The sequence below is a fragment of the Delphinapterus leucas genome, chromosome 3, assembly GCF_059928025.1.
Source record: "Delphinapterus leucas isolate spDelLeu-1000000601 "Yukka" chromosome 3, BTC_Dleu_Yukka2, whole genome shotgun sequence".
Lineage (NCBI taxonomy): Eukaryota > Metazoa > Chordata > Mammalia > Artiodactyla > Monodontidae > Delphinapterus > Delphinapterus leucas.
The window spans coordinates 31,871,091-31,893,822 of NC_143131.1; the positions used below are offsets into that span (position 1 = coordinate 31,871,091).

A 22,732-nucleotide genomic window follows, 5' to 3' on the forward strand; every position below is an offset into this window, starting at 1 on the left:
TTTATTGGTTTGATTTGAAAGGAGATGGCTTTTTAACATTAGAACTATAAATCCTTTTCCCTATAAATGTGTGTATTCTCCCTGTAATATTTGTTTTATAATTAACAGTATAAAGCCATATACTTTTATCTCACATGTCTTGAGTTCAAGAAGTTAGCTGTATGGGATGTGAAGAAAGACAAAGAATCCCCTGCTCCATTTCTTAGCTTCTGAGCCAACATTATATCTTTTTCACCAATTTATATAACACTTAAATATTATAAATAATGTTTCCTAAAATAAGATGCAGGCTAGTATTTTACTGAGTGAAGAAAAGAGTATTAAAGCACATTTCTGGTTAAGAAATATTATAATTCCTATTCAAAACTTGTATATCATTTTAAAGATTCTGGTTTTTATCCTGACTGAGAAAGGAAGTTATTGAAGGATTTTGATCAGAGAGGAGTGACATGATCTGACCTATATTTTAACAGAATATCTGGCTGCTGTGTCAACTTGACAAGGAGTGGCTGGGTTAGAAAAGACCAATTAGAAGCCTATGAGGGAGGAAGGCGGCTTGGAAATGGTTGAATTCCAGATATATTTTGAAGGTAGAGGCTCATGATCCAAAAGTGGGGTGAGAAAGATAGAAGTCAAGAATAATAACAAGGGGCTTCCCTGGTGGCGCAGTGGTTGAGAGTCCACCTGCCGATGCAGGGGACGCGGATTCGTGCCCGGGTCCGGGAAGATGCCACATGCACCGGGAGGATCCCGCGTGCCACGGAGCGGCTGGGCCCGTGGGCCATGGCCACTGGGCCTGCGCGTCCGGAGCCTGTGCTCCGCAGCGGGAGAGGCCACAGCGGTGAGAGGCCCGCGTACCACCAAAAAAAAGGTAATTCTCTTCATGAGGATGTTTTGAGTACTAAATGAGATAATAAATATGTAGAAGGCTCTCTAAAATTTCCTTCCTTGTTTGTAGAATACAAAAGGAACCAACAATTGGGGTTACAAGAGATTTGTTCATAGGGTGAAAAATTAATCATTTGCTTAGCTGTTGCCTAGATATTTCCCTGTGATTATTTTTTATAATCTTCTACCATTTTCTTCTTTCAGTAAATCCATAGTCAGTGCACAGAAAGAGCAGGAAAGTTAGGAAGACCGGAAAAGATTGGGAAGCTTTACAATTAACTTTCAAAAGTGTGCTCTTGAATGTGTCATTTTATCTCTTTGCTCATATGTAAAACAAAGGGATTGGACTAAGTTATTTATAAAGATGCCTTCCTTCTCTTAAGTGTCAGTGATTCTATTCAAAGTAAGGTAATTGTATTGAATGTAACTGCCATCATAGGGTAAGTGAAATAGTCTTTACATGCACGTGACAGTGAACTTTCTTAAATAACATGATTGCTTTCCTTATTCCTCACTAGAAGTTTTAGTCAAGTGCAGGTTAGAGCTAGTTAATGCCACCAAATCAGTGTCTGTATTTGAATTCCCAGAAGTTGTTAGTATATGACTAATATGTACAATGTTTTAAAAAAATTATGTATCATTATCTTTTTAACCAGTCTTTTTTTTTTTTTTTTTTGCGGTACGCGGGCCTCTCACTGTTGTGGCCTCTCCCGTTGTGGAGCACAGGCTCCGGACGTGCAGGCTCAGCGGCCATGGCTCACAGGCCCATGGGATCCTGGCACGTGGCACGTGGGATCCTCCCGGACCGGGGCATGAACCCGTATCCCCTGCATCGGCAGGCGGACTCTCAACCACTGTGCCACCAGGGAAGCCCCTTCTATTTTTTAAAAAGGCCAGATGGGATTTTGAAAAGGGTTGTGTTGAATCTATAGATCAATTTGAGGAAAATTGCCATATTAACAATATTGAGTCTGTTGGTCCATAAGCATGAAATGTTTCTGTTTATTTAGATCTTTTTCTTTGAGCAGTATTTTGTAACATTGTATAAATCTTATACTTCCTTTTTTTTCACATTTTAAAAATTGAACTTTTAATTTTGTGATAATTGTAGAGTCACGTGCAGTTTTAAGAAATACTACAGGGAGACCCCTTGTACCCTTTACAGTTTCCCCCAGTGGTAACAACTTGCAAAACTATAGTACAGTAAGTATCACAGTCAAGATGTTGAGATTAAAACAGTCAAGGTACAGAACATTTCTGTCATCACAAGGATCCCTTTTATTGCCCTTACCTAACTCCCACTCTTCCCTTCTCCAACCCTGATACTTCTTTTAAAGGATTTTTTCCTAAATATTCTTTGTGGTGCTATTTTGAATGGAATTGTTTTCTTAATTTCATTCTCACATATTTGCTAGAATATAGAAATGCAGATGATTTTTGTACTGTGATCTTATATCTTGTGACCTTGCTAAGCTTGTTTATTGGTTCTAGTAGTTTTTTAATGGTTTCTTAGGATTTTCCATATGCAGGATAATGTCATCTGGTAATAACAGTTTACTCTCTTTTAATTTTGTAAATTTAATTTTTAAAGTTTCTTATTTTTTGACAACACTGCGCTGGCTATAACCTACAGTACAACATTCAGTAGAAGTTGTAAGAACAGACATCCTTCTGTTATTCGGGGGAAAGCCTTCATCATTAAGTATGATGTTAGCTGTGGACTTTTCATAGGTATCCTTTAATAAATTGAAGAATTTCTCTTCTATTTCTAGTTTTTTGAGCATTTTTTATAATGAATTGATATTGGAATTTGTCATATGCTTTTTCTGCATCTTATTAAAATGATCATTTGGTTTTTGTTCTTTATTCTATGAATATGATGTTTTACATTAATAGATTTTCAGATCATTAAACGTACCTTGCACTCTTAGGATAAATCTCACTGGGTGATAATATATAATCCATTTTAATATGTTGTTGAATTCAATTTGCTAATTTTTTAAGAAGGATTTTTGTATCTTATGAGGGATATTGATCTATAGTTTTCTTGTGTTTATGTCTGGCTTTGGTATAAGGTAATAATGACCTCATAGAACGAGTTATTTCTTAAATATCTCAAAACCTTCATTAGTTAAACCATCTGTTCCTAGGCTTTTCTTCGTGCGAAGATTTTTAATGTATAGTTCAGTGTCCTTGACTGTTATAGATCTATTCAGATTTTCTATTTCTTGTAGTCAGTTCTGGTAGTTGTGTCTTTCTAGGATTTTCGACTTTTTAATGTAAGTGCTATGATTTGTTGGTTTAAAGTTGTTTATCATATTCCATTGTGATCCTTTTCATTTCTATAGGGTCGGTAGTGGTTTCTTTTCCATTTCTGATTTTGGTCATTTGTATCTGCTGTTCTCTTATTTTATTTTATATCATTCTGAGGGTTTGTCGATTTTCTTGATTTTTTTTTTTTTTTAAAGAACCAACTTTTGAATTCATTGATGTTTCTCTTTTGTTTTTCTGGGTTTTGTTTCATTCATTTTTACTGTAATCTTTACTATTTTTTTAAAAAATAAATTTATTTATTTATGGCTGCGTTGGGTCTTTGTTGCTGTGAGCAGGCTTTCTCTAGTTGGGGTGAGCGGGGTTTACTCTTAATTGTGGTGCATGGGCTTCTCATTGCGGTGGCTTCTCTTGCGGAGCACAGGCTCTAGGCATGCAGGCTTCAGTAGTTGTGGCACATAGGCTCAGTAGTTGTGGCTCGCAGGCTCTAGAGCACAGGCTCAGTAGTTGTGGCCCACGGGCTTTGTTGCTCCACAGCACGTGGGATCTTCCTGGACCAGGGCTTTAATAACCCATGTCCCCTGCATTGGCAGTCAGATTCTTAACCACTGCGCCACCAGGGAAGTACTACTATTTCTTCATGCTTTGGATTTAATTTGCTTTTTTCTGGTTTCTTAAGATATAGAAACTTACATTACTGATTTGAGACTGTTCTTTTCTGATATAGGCATTTGAATCTATAAATATTCCAATAAATACTGCTTTAGTTGTATTCTATAAAGTTTGATGTATTGTATTTTCATTTTTATTCAGTTCAAAATATTTAATTTCCCTTCTGCTATCTTCTTTGACCCAGGAGTTTTCCCAGATTTATTTCTGTTACAGATTTTTAATTTTATTCTGTTATTATCAGGAAACATCCTTTTTATGATTCTAAATTTGTTTAGATTTGTTTGTGGCCCAGCATGTGGTCAGTTTTGGAGAATGTTCTATGTGTGCTTAAAAAGAATGTGTATTCTAAAAAAAAAAAAAGAATGTGTATTCTGAACAGTCTTTGGGTGGAGTGTTTTATGAATGTAAATTAGGTTAAACTGGTTGATAGTGTTACTCAAGTCTTTGGCATCCTCGCTGATTTTCTCTCTAGTTCTGTTTGTTCATTCAATTTCATTCTGTCACTTTTTGCCTCACGTGTTGGCAGCTCTGTTGTTAGGTATGAGTGAATACATTTGTAAATGTGATATCTTCCTGATGTATTTATTAACTCTTTTATCATTATGAAATACTCCCTCTTTGTCTTTAGTACTGTTTATCTCAAAGTCTATCTCATTTGCTATTAATAATAGCCACTTGAGCTTTCTTATTGTTACTGTTTATATGGAATAAATTTTCCATTCTTTTACTTCCAACCAGTTTGTATCTTTGAATCTAAAATGTGTCTTTTGTGGAAGTAATGTCAGTTGGTCTGGGTAGTTTATCCATTATTTTAATGTCTTGCCTTTTGAATGACATGTTCAGTCTATTCCCATTTAATGTAATTATTGATATGATTGGACTTATGCCTGCCATTCTTATCTTACTGCCTTCCCCTTTTGTGTTAAATATTATTCTAGGGTACCGTTTAAATTCTTCCTTTTTTTTTTTTGCCACTTTTACGAGTTGTTTTTTTAGAGGTTGCTGTAGGGATTACAATATGCATCTCAACTTATCACAGTCTACCTTTATAGTTGAATTTTTATCCCAATAGAGCAGTGGAAAAGGAAAGTTAAAACTAGATTTGTCTAGAATGGTAGTCGTAAAGTATTTTCTGAATAATCATACATTTTTAATACAATGATGATTCTGTTTATATTTCTTTTTTTGTTTTATTGTGTTTTTTATTTGTTTTGTGTTTTTGTTTGTTTTAATTGAGGCATAGTTTAAGTTTCAGGTGCACAACATAGTGATTCACAATTTTTAAAGGTTATACTCCATTTATAGTTATTATAAAATATTGGCTATATTCCCTGTGCTGTACAATATATCCTTATAGCTTATTTATTTTATACGTAGTACTTTGTACTTCTTAATCCCCACCTCTATCTTGACTCTCCCCCCTTTCCCTCTCCCTACTGGTAACCACTAGTTTGTTCTCTATATCTGTGAATCTGCTTCTTTTTTGTTATATTCACAAGTTTATGTTTTAGATTCCACATATAAGTGATATCATTATAGTATTTGTCTTCCTCTGTCTGACTTATTTCACTAAGCATAATACCCTCCAAGTCCATGCATGTTGTTGCAAATGGCAAAATATCCATTCATCTTTTGATGGACACTTAGGTTGCTTCCATATCTTGGCTGTTGTAAATAATGCTGCTGTGTACATTGGGGTGCCTATATCTTTTCGAATTAATGTTTGTTTGCTTTGGATATATACCCAGAAGTGGAATTGCTTCATCATATGGTAGTTCTAGTTTTAGTTTTTTGAGGACGCTCCATACTGTTTTCCACAGTAGCTCCACCAATTTGCATTTCCACCAACTATAAACAAGAATTCTCTTTTCTCCACATCCTTGCCAGTGTTTGTTACTTATGGTCCTTTTTTTTTTTTTTTTTTTGGCTGCATTGCATCTTCGTTGCTGTGCGCGGGCTTCCTCTAGTTGTGGCGAGCGGGGGCTACTCTTCTTTGCGGTGCATGGGCTTCTCATTGTGGTGGCTTTTCTTGTTGCAGAGCACAGGCTCTAGGCACGCAGGCTTCAGTAGTTGTGGCACGTGGGCTCTAGAGCACAGGCTCAGTAGTTGTGGTGCATGGGCTTAGTTGCTCCACGGCATGTGGGATCTTCCTAGACCGGGGCTCAAACCCGTGTCCCCTGCATTGGCAGGTGGATTCTTAACCATTGTGCCACCAGGGAAGTCCCCTACTTATGGTCTTTTTGCCGATAGCCATTCTAACAGGTGTGAGGTGATATCTCATTGTGGTTTTGATTCACATTTCTCTGATGATTAGTGATTTTGAGCATCTTTTCACATGCCTGTTGGTCATCTGTATGTCTTCTTTGGAAAATTGTTTATTCAGGTCTTCTCCCTATTTTGTTTATTTTATATTTCTAAGCTATGATATTGTTCTAGTATGTTTTCCATGGTAGTTAACTATGCATGTCAGTATTTTTTTTTTTTTTTTTGGCTGCGCTGGGTCTTAGTTGTGGCATGTGGGGTCTTAGTTGCGGCATACGGGATCTAGTTCCCTGACCAGGGATCAAACCTGGGCCCCCTGCATTGGGAGCACAAAGTCTTAACCACTGACCACCAGGGAAATCCCATGTGTCAGTATTTAATAGAATTTATATCTAGTTAAAGGTGGTATCAGAAGCTATATTGAGTTCTGTTATTATGTGAGTTTCACAGTTAAAATAAATTACCAGTTTCCCTGTTACAACAGCTGTAGTAATGACATTTCTCCACACTGTTGCTCCCCAAAAGTTTTGTAAATATGCAGCATTCCTGTTTCTTATGTAAAGTAAGCAAGTTGGACTAGTAATTCTTAATTTTTCTTCTACCTTGAAAATTTTCTGATTCTATTTAGTCAAAAGATCTGTGGAAATTATAATATTTAATTTGAAACATTTGCATAGTGGTTATTTACACCTTACCCATTTTTTGGCTGATATCTGATCAGATAGCAGTAGAGACATTTCTGGGCTTTGGTTTTAGAGAACTTCATCTCTTAATTTCAAGAAGAAAAAACAGGCTTGTAAATTTAGGAGCCATCACATGCCGAAAGTAGAAGTTTGTTTTTAATATCAACTTAATGGTAATTTTTGATAAAGAATTTAATTATTTTTAAGGATTTAATTTTTTAATGTAGTAATTAAATCTAAGACTGAGCAGATTTTAGTTGTGGTTTCAGAAGTCAATAGCGAAAATTACCAGAGTCCATTTAATTCAGCACAGGTAAGATATCAAGTGGATCTGATTTTTTACCTCTCCTGTTCCCTCATCAGCTGTACAGCATTTATGTTTGATAAGTAAGAAGTTAGTAATATTACTGGCTTCTTATGGAGCTGTTTGGGGCTTTATTCTAGATTTTCCCAAGGATTTTAAATTATCAGTTTGTGTAAAAGTTCAACTCTAACTTTTCTATTCTCCTTAATAAGGTTATTGAAAGGGGGGAGGAGAATTTTAGAGTTTAACTGATAGGTTTCTCTTAAAATGTGTTTCCCTTTCCAATAAAAACAGATATGAGGCTGCTAATATAAACTTAACGTGAAGATCATTGTGTTAAGGTCATCTGATTATGTTCAGTTATGACTCCCTGCTGTCATCACCTTATATATGAACTTGCTTAGCATCCATATTTCAAATTCTTTTTACCTTGTGTTTGATTCTGTAAGGCCTTGAGTTATTTGCCTAATTCATCTTCTAGCAGTTTCCCACTGTTTTCATTTCTATTTAACCTACTAACCATGTGACCATCATTTTGTTAGGTATTATGGGAAAATGGAAAAAAATTAATGAGACAAGATTTTGCCCTTAAGGAGCCAATGAAATGATTAGAGAGAGTATAGCTATACATGGCCAGATCCTGAGTTGTATGCATGTAACACAGGAGTTAATTAAAGGAAAAGATAATGAAGTACAGTAGTGGAGGAAGATTTCAAGGAAGAGGAGCTTGAAGAATGGGTAGAAATGGTTGGATATAGAAAGGAAAAAGAACAGTATAAGGAAATGTATTGGTGCAAGATTTGAGGATAAGCATGTTTTGGAAATAGTGAAAAGACCAGTCTGGCAAGAATGGACAGTTTATATTGGAATAAAGGAAGATATACTTGAAGAAAAAACTAAATTATGGAAAAGATTACATGTGAGGATAAAGGCTTTGGAATTAAGTTTGTAGATGTTTTTATTATAGTTAATTATGGAAATAAATAATAAAAACAATTGTTTAAAGGCAATTCATTGCATACCTATATGAAGGACAGCCGAAAGTAGAAAAGTACGGAAGTTTAAAAAAAAGACTAGCTCGTTGGTAATCAGAATAATCCAGGTGCCTGAGAATGAGATTTTTTAAAAATGCAGGTTAGAGTTTGGGTGGATTTTTTTGTTTGTTTGTTTTCTGTTTTGTCTTGATGCTTATAACCCAAGAGTTTGGATTACTATGAATGGGAACAGTGGTAGAAATCATAAGATACAGGAATTGATTTTCATTTTAGAAGTGTTATTTGAGGTTCTGACACTTTGAGGGAGATGATTGTTGAATGTCAGACATATTGACACATTGGTACTGTAAGAGTTTGAAGTGCCAGTGAAGAATCATGAATGAATTCTCATATAATGAAGCCATACAGGTCTTTGAAAATCCCATGAAAGTAAATGAATTTTGGAGGAAGTATACATAAAGTCGAGTAGCTAGACTTGAGAAATGATGAAAGGTAGTAAACCATTGGAGAAAGTGGAATCAGTGAAGAGTTAATAAGGTACAAGAGAGAAGATAGGGTTACAGAAATCAAAGGATTAAATTATTGCAGGATGGAAAGACTTATTCGCAAGCAAAGTCATCCCTTGGTATCCACAGGGTAGATTAGTTCCAGGACCCACCATGGATACTCAAGTCCCATAGTAGGCCCTCTGAGTCCACAGATTTGCATCTGTGGATTCAACCAACTGCAGATCGTGTAGTACTATATTCACTTTTGAAAAAAAAAAAATCCACTCTGTGAGTGTGCCCCCACAGTTCAAACCAGTGTTGTTCAAGGGTCAACTGTACTGAATGTTTTAGTACTGTTTTTCTTTACCCTGATACCCCTATTTCTCATCTTCTACCTTAAATTCAAAGGTCAGTCATAGGAACCCTCTTGCACTGTTGGTGGGAATGTAAATCGATTCAGCCACTATGGAGAACAGTATGGAGGTTCCTTAAAAAACTAAAAATAGAACTACTATACGACCCAGCAATCCCACTACTGGGCATATACCCTGAGAAAAACATAACTCAAAAAGAGTCATGTACCACAGTGTTCATTGCAGCTCTGTTTACAGTAGCCAGGACATGGAAGCAACCTGTACACCGACAGATGAATGGATAAAGAAGATGTGGCACATATATACAATGGAATATTACTCAGCCACAGAATGAAATGAAATTGAGTTATTTGTAGTGAGGTGGATGGACCTAGAGTCTGTCACACAGAGTGAAGTAAGTCAGAAAGAAAAACAAATACTGTATGCTAATGCGTATATATGGAATCTAAAAAAAAAGAGAAAATCGTTCTGAAGCACCTAGGGGAAGGACAGGAATAAAGATGCAGATGTAGAGAATGGACTTGAGGACACGGGCAGGGGGAAAGGTAAGCTGGGACGAGGTGAGGGGGTGGCATGGACATGTGTACACTACCAGCTGTAGAGTGGAGGGCAGCCGCGTAGCGCAGGGAGATTGGCTTCTTGCTTTGTGACCACCTGGAGGGGTGGGATGGGAGGCTGGTGGGGGAGATGCAGGAGGGAGGAGATGTGTGTGTGTGTATATGTGTGTGTATAGCTGATCCACTTTGTTGTAGAGTGGGGGCTAGCACACCATTGTGGAGCAGTTGTACTCCAATGGAGATGTGAAAAAAAAATTAAAAAATAAATTAAAAATAAATAAATAAAAAAGTCAGCCATACTCGCTCCCTTGCATACATTTTCAGTTCCTTTGGCCTTCTCTGTCTTGGCAAAACTACAACTATGGTTAAATTTCACTCTTAACAGCTGAATAGAACTGGAGAAAAATAGTAGAACCATGATGACTGGTCTTACTCTAAAATAAAAACAACAACAGTATACTCTTAATGCTCTCAGCATTTGTACCACACTTATTTGATCCTTTCACTTTCCTAGGTGACTATTTCATAATTTCTCCCCGTCCTTAAAACCTTCAGCATTTTCTCCCTCACTTTAATTTTAGCCGATGAACTTACTTTCTGTAACAGTGAGAATATTGAAGCAATCATAAGAGAGTTTTTATAAGTACCTGGCATCACATTTATTTATCTACTTGCCACTCTCTATACTATATATGCTATAGAATACATGTATACTCTATTTTCTCTTCTGTCACTATAGATGAGCTGTCCAGGTTCCTAAATCCAACCCTTCCACTGGGGTCTCACTCCCTCGCGTACTCAAAGATACCACACTCCTGTATTCTCCCCTCTTTCCTGTGTCATTTTTTTCCCTCTTGATCATTCATTTTCATGAGCATACAAACATAATGTTATATCTCTCATTTTAAACAAAAACTTCCTCTTCTCTTGACCCTCCTGCTACTGCTCAAAATCTCAGCTCCCCTTTATAGAAGTTTGTCTGTAATTCACTCTTATTCCTCTCCTCCCATTTTTTTCTTAAGCCTATCCTAAACAAGTTGTTGCTGTTACATTCCTTTACTTTCTAAATTGGTCTTCTCAGTGTTACCAGTAATTTCCATGCTGCCAAGTCCAGTGGTCATTTCTCAGACTTCAGTAGTAAGTGACACAGTGGAAGATGTTCTTCACTTGACTTCCAAGACCATATTGTATTTGAATTGCTTTATTAACACCACTGCCAAAATAAAACACACTAGGCAAGTTTCAGGATTTCTCTTCAATCTTTTCTGTCCTTAGAATACATCCCAGTGCATTAGTTTACCAGGGCTGCTATAATAAATTACCACAAATTTGGTGGCTTGAAACAACAGGAATTTATTCTCTGACAGTTCTAGAGGCCAGAAGTCTAAAATCAGGGTGGTAGCAGTCTCATTCTCCCTCCAAAGGCTCTGGGGAAGAATTCTTCCTTGCCTCTCTTCCAGCTTCTGGTGGCTCCAGCCATTGCTTGGTTTGTGACTGCGTAACTCCAATCTCTGCCTTCATCTTCAGGTGGCCTTCTTTACTGTGTGTCAGTGTGTCTCCCAATTCTGTCTTTCATAAGGACACGTTCATCAGAACGTTCTGATGAACGTGTCCTTATCGGCCCTGATTTAGGGCCCACCCTAAATTCAAGATGGTCTTATCTTGAGAGTCTTACATTCTTACATTTGAAAGACACTTTTCCCAAATAAGGTCACATTCATTGGTTCCAGGTGGACATATTTTGGAGGAGGCCGCAATTCAACCCACCACACCCAGTAATGGTTTACAGTAAGAGCACTGTGGTGAGAATTACTTGGATTAAATTTTTGTGTGTGTGATGATGTTATTATTTGATAGTATAGTTATGCTGCTTGTGTTTGATTTTAGGGTTTGCTTTTTTATTCAGTTTGATTTAATATTGATTTTTGAATGTAACATTTACATGGTTCAAAAGTCAACACTGTATTAGGAAGGTATACTCAGAAGTCTTGCTACAATCCCATTTCCACCTTCCCTATGGATAATGATTTCATTACTTTCAAGTTTATCTTTCCTGATTTCTTTTTATGATTAAACAATACCTATATATAGTTTCATTTCTTCTTCTTCATTAGAGAAAGATTGTACTCTGTATATACTTATTTGGTACCTTGCTTTTTCCACTTAGTTTATCCTGGGAATTACTCTGTCTTGGTTCATAGTTACTGCTCATTCTTTTTAACTGCTATATAATATTCCATGATGCGGATGTACTATGGTTTATTCAGTCAGTTTCCCATGCTTGGACCTTAGAATGTTTCCAAATATTTATACTGCAAACAGTGCTGTAGTGAATAACATTGTGCATATATGTTGTACATATTTGTGGAGGGTCAATTTCTAGAAGTGAGATTACTGAGGCAAAAGTTTTTGTAAATGCCTATGTACTTCTGTTAGATATGCTAAATTCAACTACATTTTGCATTCTTACCAGCAATGTATGAGAGTGCCTGTTTCTCCACAGCCTCCACAATAGTGTCTTAACGTTTCTCATTTATCAGGTTGGCTAGAATTCAAAAACTTGCTTTCTCAGTGTAGTTTTAATTCACATTTCTCATATATTAAGAGTAAGGCTGAACATCTTTTTTTGTGTTTAAGAGCCATTTTATAACTTTTCTATCGAAATGATGACAAATTGATTTTGAATACTGATTCCACATTTTAACTAATTATTATATTTTGGGCTAGTCATTTAAGTTTGTTCTCATCTTTAAAATGAAGATAATGAGACATATTCATTGGGTTATTATGAAGATCAAATGAAAAATAAAAGGAGAAGAAAAGCAACTGGCAAAGTGCCCAGCTCATACTAGCAAGTGGTAGATACAAATTTTTTTCTCTCCTTCTATGCTGCAGAATATAGGCCATATACTGCCTACAATTAAGCAGTCTAGTAAGTGTATGGGGCAGGGGGGACTTTTCTATAATGGAGAATTTGTGATGTGTTAAATACTATAGGCAATATTGCCTAGAGTAAGATGTTTTATTAACTTTCTGGCTTTCAGATTCTGAAAATTGCAATAACATTTTGCATAATTTACAGTTAGTAGAAATTTGGCACCATGATCTGCTCATTCATCCATGTATTAGAGCAGCATCAGAGTTTCTTTTTGAAGAAGAAGATTCTAACCTGCCTGAGGTTTCTATGTAGAAGTGGGACATGTTTTGGGTAAACTTCTTAAACTTCATAATGTTATCTTCTCTTCATTTTCCTTGCCTTGATTGATTGTTTGGTAAAACATATATTGCTGCCCTTAGTAATACTGCATGTTTGTATTCCACCATGTACTCTGGACCATCTCAATTTTTCAAAAGCCCAGTTCTGAGAAAATGTATTAATGGAGGACTGCTTAATGGCGATATTCTGTCCATTCCTCTGAATATTTAAAATTTTACTCTTAGATTAAACCATACCATTAGAGATCCGTGTACTTGGATAGATTGCATTACTTTGGCCCCTTGTAGATTTGCTTTTACTGAATTGTGCATTTAGGATGTGATTTTTTTTAAGACATTAAAAAAATTAACTCAAAACAGATTTTTGGTTTTTTTAGGGATGCTTTCAAAGACTTTCTCCATTATATCATCCAGAATCTTCTTTATGAGGACTCACTGGTGAAATTTCTCTCAGATTACAGTATCTTAGAAAAGCTGGTACTTCTCCTGAGCAACTGATTCACTTTTAACAGGCACTGTGTGTTTTCTTCTTTGCCTTGCTAACTAGGAGGCTTAAGCCACATATGAAGGCCAACTCTCAGAGTTTTGGAGAGCAATATACTGTGCTTTACTCTGTGCTATTTTTACTTATTTTCTTTCTCTATTTATTTTCTTTATCCCAGTGTATCCTTTGCCTTGAATCCTTCACCTATTTATTTTTCATCCTATGTATTCTTCTGGTAAACTGCCTCAAATCCTTGTGAAACAACACAGGATGTGGTGTCTTATGTTTATGAATGAATGGGTATGTGCATATTACACCTTCAGTTGCCCAAGCTAGAAGCTGTAAGTTGTCCTAGATTCCCTCTCACTTACTCTCCACATCCAAGTTGTCACCAGATTTCTCTCTTTTATCTCTGTATATCTATCCCTTCCTTGCTGTTACCTTGCTGTGTCTTGGTTCAGGTCTCATTGCTTCATTACTTTATTTCCTACCTTATTGTTCTGCCTACCTTCTGGCACCTTCCTACAAGTCTGGCACCTTTTCCTCTTCCACAGTGCTGCTGTAGAGCATGTTCTAATATCAGAATCTGTTCCTATCATTTTCTTAATACAAAAATCTTCTACGACTGCCTGTATCAGTCCAGTCATATTTGGACTCTTTAATCTAGCACATAAGGCTTTTTAATGATCTGACTTCTGTTTAACCTTTCCTCAGTCCACATACTTGTCATGCAGTTTCACACCTATCTACCTTTGCACTTGCTTTTCCCTCTGCCCAGAACACCCTTCCCACTCTTCATCAATTCCTACCAAGCTTTCAAAATTCATTACAGGTGACATCTTCCTCAAAAGGTTTTCCCTGTCTCCTAGCCCAGTAGTTACCAGTGTGGTCCCTGGATCAGTAGCATTTGCATCATCCTGGAAAATTATTAGAAATGCTAAATCCTTGGGTATTGCTCAAGGCTTACTGAATTAGAAACTCTGGGCATGAGGCCCAGCAATCTGTGGTGTCCATTGGTTTTCAGATTTTAGCATGCATCAGGATCACTGGGGGTGGGGGGTGGGGGCTTGTTAAAATATCAGCTTCCATTTCTGAAAAGTCTTGGGTTGGGTGGGTGTGATGCATTGTATTAATAGCCCCAGTTCTTCACCCCTCCCTGCATCCAAGCCCTTTCCCAAGAGACTGTGTAGTTCCTCCCACTCTTAAAGAAGCAGAGAATATTTCCCTGCCCCTTGACTTTGTATTTGGTCACAGGACATGCTTTGACCATTGGAATTAGTGGGTGTGACATGACCAAAGGCTTGTAAAAACGTTTGCAGGATTGGGCTTGCACTTTTTGTGCCTCTGCCATGTCTGAAGACCAACATGTCCAGCCTGGCCCACTGGTTCTAGGAGGAGATTGAGAGACTATTGTTTTAAGTCACTGAGTTTTCTGTTGCATATACACCTAGGAGTGAAATTGCAGGACCTAGGGTAATCACCTAGCAGATAATGTCCCTTATCCAAAGTGGTTGTACCCATTTTATATGCTCCCACCAGCATTGTATGAGCATTCCTGTTGTTTACTGTGCTGCTATTCCAACAGTTGATTAGTCTTTTTAATTTTAAGTGAATCTCATTATGGTTGTAATTTGCATTTTCCTAAAGACTAATAAAGTAAAGCACCTTTTCATATGGAAAATTGATCCAGTTTTCCGTATTATGATCTAAGCTCCGTGAGGGCATACAGGGATTGTTGTCTGTTTTGTTCACTGCTGTATCCCTAGCCATAACAGTGCATTGCACATTGTAGGCATTCAATAAATATTTGCTGAATAAACAGTGTAAGAGCAGAACTTGATGAGCATTGAATTGAGAATTTGCTGACTTTGGCTAATAATTTATTCTGTGACCATATTCAGGATACCTAACATCACTAGGTCTTGGTTTTCTTGCCTGTAAAATACAAGAGTTGGTTATCGCTGAGATATTTTTTGCCTATAAAATTGTATGATTCTGGAATTTATGAATTGCTTTTTCACGTTTATATTATTTTGGGACCCATGCTTTTACATATTTGTTTTCTCTTGATTCTCTGTTTTTCATTTAATGTGCTTGACTTACAAACGATACACCAGTAGCAGAGAGCACAACTAGCACTGTATCTAAATATTATTCTCCACTAAATAGAATCAGAGCGCCTCCCTCAAGAAAAGGCTGGTTTCCACTACCGGGATAGGGAAAGTACGAGATGAAGTTGGAACATCTTCTTGCACTGGAAAGTAAGGAATCTCTTAAAGAATGATAGGGCATAACAGAAGGACAAGGAAGTCAGCTTGAAGGAGCTGCCACTGTCCAAATCTGGGACAATTTGAGCATCAAAATAAATGAATAATAATAGATTGTAACCCATTCAATAAAAAAGAAGTTCCCAGTCCATACTGATATGAATGAATGAATGAATGAACAGGGAGGAAAGGATGTTCCATTACAGTAGAATGTCAACAAATAAATATAAAATCATTAATGGTGTTAAAATTCAGGAGTAAAAGTTCAATGGGAATCAGATATTTAATAGCCTCTCTCAAAGTCTCTCTCCACAAATTACTTATTAACTAACTGCAAGGGGTAACTTTATAGTGGAGAACATGTCCCACACCACATTAAAGTGACCAAAGTTAATATCACCAAATTAGCAAAACAGACTGGTATCAGGTGCTTCCTGATATAATGCACTAAGAACCTTTGGTATACCTACCAAAAACGCATCACCTGAATCCCAAATCTACAGATTTCCCTATCTACAGTGATTTGAATTCAAGTTAATAAGGACTAAGTAGAGTCTGTGTGAAAACGGAGAAATGGATTAAAAAATTAAGCAACTGCAGTTGCTGTGTTCAGTAACTAAGATATGTAAATGGCCAGTAGATTACATTTTTTTTTTAAAGTGGCATGAATCGAAATCAAAAGCCCCTCAACCTGGCCCATCAGGCTAGGTATGATCTAATTTGTATGTACCTTTTCTCCTTAATCTTGTATCAGTCCATCATTATGTACAGCCACATAATCTTCTTTTCCTTTGTACTAGGTTCTGGCCTTCTGTAGGGACTTTAACTTGCTATTCACCCACCCCCCACCCTGTCCCCATTTCTTCTTCCCCTTTTGCCTATCTAACTCTTATTCATGAGACTTCCTTAATGAGTCATGGTTACTGCCCACCCTCCAATATAAACTTGTTACAGTCTTTTCTTCTCTCAAAGTGTCCAATTCTTTTCATTTAGGAAAAGAGCAAGGACTCCAGAATGTTAAGATCAGGGACTCTGGAATCAGACCCTGGGCAAGTCACTTACCTTTATATGCCTCAGGTCTTATTATCTTAAATGAAATTAATAGTAGTACCTGTTTGATAGGATATGGATTAACTGAATTAAAATATGTAAATATGAATGAACTAAATATAAATTAATATGAAATTAAATATGTAAATCCCTTAGAACAATTCCAGGCATATATTAGATGCTAAGTGTCACCCATTATTATTGTTGTGAAATGTATTACAATATGTAGTTATATGTTACATGGTGATTATTCATAATATCACTTCTACTGGACTCTCTAAGCTCTATGAGGGTATTAACCGGGTCTGGGGTTTTTTTTGTGTTTTTTTTTACCACATTATACTCAATACCCACCATCTGTCAGATCCTATTCTAGGTGTTAGGTGCTAAGTGCATAACAGTGAATACATAAAGACTTAATGTTTTAAAAATCAAGAAATCAGGTCATCAAGAAAAAGGAAATGAGTCACTTACAAATTTCATCATCCACTGATAGGCATACTTAATATTATCAGGTACTGGTAAAGAGAAGCTAAACTACTTCCTCAAGTCCAGGCAATTCAGTATTCTGATTGAAATTGAAAGTGTTTATTTCCATTTTAAGTTTAGTTTGCTTTCGTGTTTATGTGTAATAGTGACTTGTATCAAAATATTATTTGAGAAACCAATCTTTTTATTTTTTTAAAAAACTTTTTAAAATTTTTATTTATTTATTTATTTTGGCTGAGTTGTGGCATGTATGCGGACTTCTTAGTTGCGGCATGCATGCAGGATCTAGTTCCCCGACCAGAGATCGAACCCAGGCCCCCTGCATTGGGAGCATGGAGTCTTACCCACTGGACCACTAGGGAAGTCCCCAAACCTATCTTTTTACATCCCTCTTTTCTGCACACCTTCCTCCTCCCCACCAGTTTTACCTAGATTTCTTAAACAACTATAGAAGTCCTCTGTAACACACAAAGTCATTTTATTCTGTATTTCCGTTAACCTTCTACCTTAGGATATAGTTGATGTTACATTTTCTTTTTAAGTAAACTTTCATAGAAAGTTTACTTTTGTGTAACTCATCATTATATAAATCAGAAACTCCACTTAAAATTTAAAAATCCATTTTTCCTAATGAAACATTAGTCAGACTGATAATGAGAGAATTTAAATAACCAAAAATTGTTTTAATTTTATATACAGAAAGGATATGGCATTTGATGTTATAAACATCTGCATTTTATGATTAGTTCATTTTTCAAAAATATACATCCTTAATTTATATACTTATGTCCTATAAAGTGACATAGTGGGAGGGACCTAGTGGAAATTATTTAAAAGGTTCCTGTAGGTAATGTGGATGATAAATTGCTTTTTCCATTTATTGTTTCTTTTCCTATAAATTGAACTATTTAAAATAATTTTGATATTGAGCTTCTTAATAAGGAGTTGTTTGTTATTGGTTTTAATTGACTTTTTACAAGGTTATCTTCCCTGAAAAGTTACCCCAGTATCTTTTCCACATTCATTAGTTATATTATATAATAATTATATTTGGGTCTCTTGAATTCTTTTACTGGTTTTTTAAAAATACCAATTACAGAAATAGAGTCTGAGGGAAACATGGTGTCTTAGTCCATTTAGGCTGTTATAACAGAATACCATAGACTGGGTGGCTTATAAACAACAGAAATTTATTTCTTACAATTCTGGAGGCTGGGCAGTCCAAGGTCAAGTTCCCAGCAGATTCATTGTCTTGTGAGAGAACCCACTTCCTGGTTCATAGATGGCCGTGTTCTTGCTGTGTCCTCATATGGCGGAAGGGACAGAGTAGCTCTCTGAAGTCTCTTTCATGATGGCATTAATCCCATTTGTGAGAATTTGACCCTCATGACCTAATCACCTCCCATGGGCCCCACTTCCAAATACCATCACGCTGGGGATTAGGGTTCAATATACGAATTGGTGGCGGGGGGGGGCGACACAGACATTTACTTCATGGCACATGGTTTAGCAGTAATAGGTCTGATAAAGAAAAGGCTTTACTTAATTCTGACTTAAATATGAGACAATGATATTTTGTACCCAACAAAAAATTTCCCTTAATTAAAAAAAATTTTTGAAACTTAACACAACATTTTAAATCAACTATATTCCAGTAAAAATTAAAGAAAAAAAAAAGAAAAAGCAAGATACATATGAAAAAAAAGCTGTTTATTATGGAAAACTTTGTATGTGCAAGGTAAACAGAAGAGTGTAATGAATGCCCAGTGTCTATCACTCAGCTTCCATAGTAATCAACATGCTATCATTTTAATTTCATCTATACCATCACCCATTCTCTAACCATTGCTAAATTATTATCATTATTACTTTTGCAGTATTTTGGAATTTGGTAATATTTAGATATATTGAAAAATAGAAATCTTGGATATACTCATGTAACCAATATCTCTCCGTGATATAGAACATTTTGATCACACCAGAAAGATTCTGTATGCCTCTTTGTAATCAAATCTCACCACCACCATCATAAAAGCATATATTTATAAGTTGGACTTCATCAGAATTCCAAAAGATATTAAAAGGATGAAAAGGCAAAGCAAAAGATGATAAAATATTTTCAAATAGTATCTAATAAAACTTTTATCTAAAGCATATAAATCATGCTCTCAGAAGTCAGCAATAAGATTGCCAACCTCTACTCTAGACCTGTACTTACTGGACATTAAAGCAGAGATGTTGAGTAGGTAGTTGGATATATGAATGTAATGTACGGGGGAGAAGTCAAAGTAGGAGACATAAATTTTAGAGTCATCAGCATACAGGTGCTATTTTAAAATCATGAGATCAGGGACTTCCCTCGTGGTGCAGTGGTTAAGAATCCACCTGCCAATGCAGGGGACATGGGTTTGATCCCTGGGCCGGGAAGATCCCACATGCTGTGGAGGAACCAAGCCCGTGCGCCAAAACTAATGAGCCCACCTGCCACAACTACTGAAGCCTGCGCGCCTAGAGCCCATGCTTTGCAACAAGAGAAGCCGCCGCAATGAGGAGCCTGCGCATCACAATGAAGAGTAGGCTCCGCTCACTGCAACTAGAGAAAGCCTGCAGGCAGCAACAGAGACCCAACGCAGCCAAAAATAAATAAATAAAACTTTTAAAAATGAATGAAAAAAATCATGAGATCAGATGAGATCAACAGCAGAGGTAGGACAGGAAGATGAGAAGGAACCAAAATAGGATTCAGGAGTGGCCTGTGTCCTATGAGGAAAAACCAGAAGAATATGTTGTTCTGGAAAACAGAAGATTGATCAACTCTGTTGAATGCTAAGTGAAATCAGATGAGATATGAGGTTTGTCCATCACGCTTAGCCATGTAGATGCATGCCATTACTAACCGTGGCAAGACTTCTGGTGGAATGATAAGAAAAACACATACAGTGTGGTTCCAAGAGAAAGAAGAATTAGAGATGAATATGGACAACTGAAGGAATTTTGCTGTGAAAGGAAACAGAAAATTAAGTAGTTGTTTGATGGAGGGTATAGGAGTCAAGGGTTTTGTGTTTTTTTGGGGGGGGGAGTAGTAGGAGTTATCAACATATAGATGTTCATATGCTGATTGGAGTGATCCAATAAGAGGGAAAATTGATACAGGAGAGAGAAGAAAGTTGCTGGAAGTGACATCTTTGAATGGGTTAGGGCAGAAGAGGGATCATTAATGCACATTATGCATGAATGATCATGATTTTTTTGCATATCTTCTGTGTATACCCTTTCTCAATTGTTCTTTTAGGTACTTTAAGTAATGATCTTTAACTCCTGAATTGGAAGAATTTCCTAAAGTACTTGAAACATATCCATTTATTCTCCTACTGAGTGTCTTAAAGAATTTATTGTTCCTAGGGAATATGTCACGTAATGAGGATCAAAATAACCAGAGGACCTGGATAGGCATTTTCCCAACGAAGACTTATAGATGGCCAACAGGCGTGTGAAAAGATGTTTGACATCACTAATCATCAGGGAAATGCAAATCAAAGCCACAGTGAGATATCACCTCACACCTGTCAAAATGGCTACTTATCAAAAAGTCAACAAATAAGGGAACTGTCATGCACTATTGGTGGGAATGTGCAGCCACTGTGGAAAACAGTACAGAGGTTCCTCAAAAAATTAAAAATAGAAGTACCATACAATCCAACAATTCCACTTCTGGGTATTTTTCTGAAGAAAACAAAAATACTAATTTGAAAAGATACATGCACCCTATGTTCATCACATTATTTACAGTGTATGGAAGCAACCTAAGTGCCCATCGATAAGTGAATGGATAAAGAAGATGTGGTTGTGTGTGTGTGTGTATATACACACACACACACATTTTTTATGGCTGATGTCATTTGCGACAACATGGATGGACCTAGAGGGTATTATGCTAAGTGAAATAAGTCAGACAGATACCGTATGATTTCATTTATATGTGGAATCTAAAAAATAAAACATATGAACAAACATAAGAAAACAAAAACAGAGATACAGATACAGAGAACAAACAGGTAGTTGCCAGAGGGGAGAGAGGTGAGGGGATGAGTGAAATAGATGAGGAAGATTAAGAGGTACAAACTTCCAGTTACCAAATAGATGAGTCACAGTGATGAAATGTACAGTGTGGGGAATATAGTGAATAATAATGTAAGATCTTTGTATGGTGACAGATGGTAACTAGATTTCCTGTGGTGGTCATTTGAAATGTATAGAAATATCAAATCATTATGTTGTGTACCAGGAACTAATAACATAGTGTTATGGGTCAATTATACTTCAAAAACAAACAAACTCGTAGAGAAAGAGATCAGATTTGTGGTTATCAGAGGCTGGGGTTGGGAGGTAGGAAACTAAATGAAGGTGGTCAAAAGGTACAAACTTCCAGTTGCAAGATAAATAAGTACTAAAGATGTAACGTGCAACACAATAAACATGATTAACACTGCTGTATGTTATATATGAAAGTTGTTAAGCGAGTAGATCCTAAGAGTTTTCATCACAGGGAAAATTTTTTCTTTTTCTTTGTATCTGTATGAGATGATAGATGTTCACTAAACTTATTGCAGTAATAAAAAAAAAAAATTTTCCAAGTAGCCAGAGTTTTTTTGAAAAGATTCTTAGGGCAGCCAAATTCCAAATAGCTAACAGGACCAAGATGGCTAATAAGACTATTACATACTTTTATCATTTAATATTAATGTAGAAGTCTTCATGTATTCAGGCTTTTCTTATATTTTATATGCATCCAAAAAATTTGCTTGTGTGTGTTTAAACAAAAAGAATTACAGACTTCAGGATCTCTTGCTTTCTAGTGGTGTTGAATGATCAATTCAGAAGAATCTGGCCAATATATTTGATGCACTAGAAAAAAAAAGTGAATTAAAAATTTTTACAGTAGTTGAAAGTGTGCCCTCTTGTGGACTCTTCAGTAATTTTACATAAAAGCATTTTCTCTCGTAATTTAGATTAAATTAATTGTGTATCATCAAGTGTGTAATGGTCAAAAGTTGTAGGTTAGACCGACATCCAAATGTTACAGTTCTTTAAGACCTCAGCCTCATTTAGAAAGAAATAAAATGACCATTGTTTGATTTTTGCATTTCTAATACCATTGTATAGGAAATCATCTTGTGATATAAGAATCTGTCTTAAACTATATTGAGATAGGCACTTTCTTTTGCAGTGGAAAAGAATAAGAAATAAAATTTTTGATGTGAAGGTGTACTAGTAACCCAAATAACTTGTAGTAGCACTTGGATATTTCCTCTATGGCCTCTATGTTTAAAAAAAACAAAAAAAAAACCAAACAAATTCCAGGGCTCAGGACTATTTTTCTCCTGATGAAGCTTGCAGTTTTGTGTATTTTGTTATCATTAGACATCATGTAACTACTCTGCACCTCCGTAAGTCAGTTTAACTGTCATAATCAAGGGGGACCTTTTAAAGTAATATGAACTTCTTTTAAAGTCAGTTCAAATAAAAATGCATGTGAAATAAATTGCTAAGAACAAGGAACAAGACTGATTAGAGAAATATATAAAGTTATACTAATTGTTTTACTTCTCAGTGAACATACACATATTCTATAAAGTGCTTTTGAGACACCCTAAATCTCAACCAGATTTACTTCTTAGTGACTTCTCTTTCTCTCTTTTTTTTGCGGTACGCGGGCCTCTCACTGTTGTGGC

General features: G+C 36.2%; 1 protein-coding gene across 11 annotated transcripts in view; it reads left to right on the forward strand.

Annotated features, from left to right (window-relative positions):
* The window catches only part of NIPBL (NIPBL cohesin loading factor), a 215,050-nt gene that overhangs the window by 39,846 nt on the left and 152,472 nt on the right, over positions 1-22,732 (forward strand). Inside the window, exon 2 of one of the 11 annotated variants that reach the window (XM_089908773.1) lies at positions 15,364-15,455. The exons of the other annotated variants lie outside the window; for them this stretch is intronic. The gene's annotated coding sequence lies outside the window, so the exon portion shown is untranslated. The remainder of the gene's footprint in view (positions 1-15,363; positions 15,456-22,732) is intronic. 11 annotated transcript variants of the gene reach the window in all.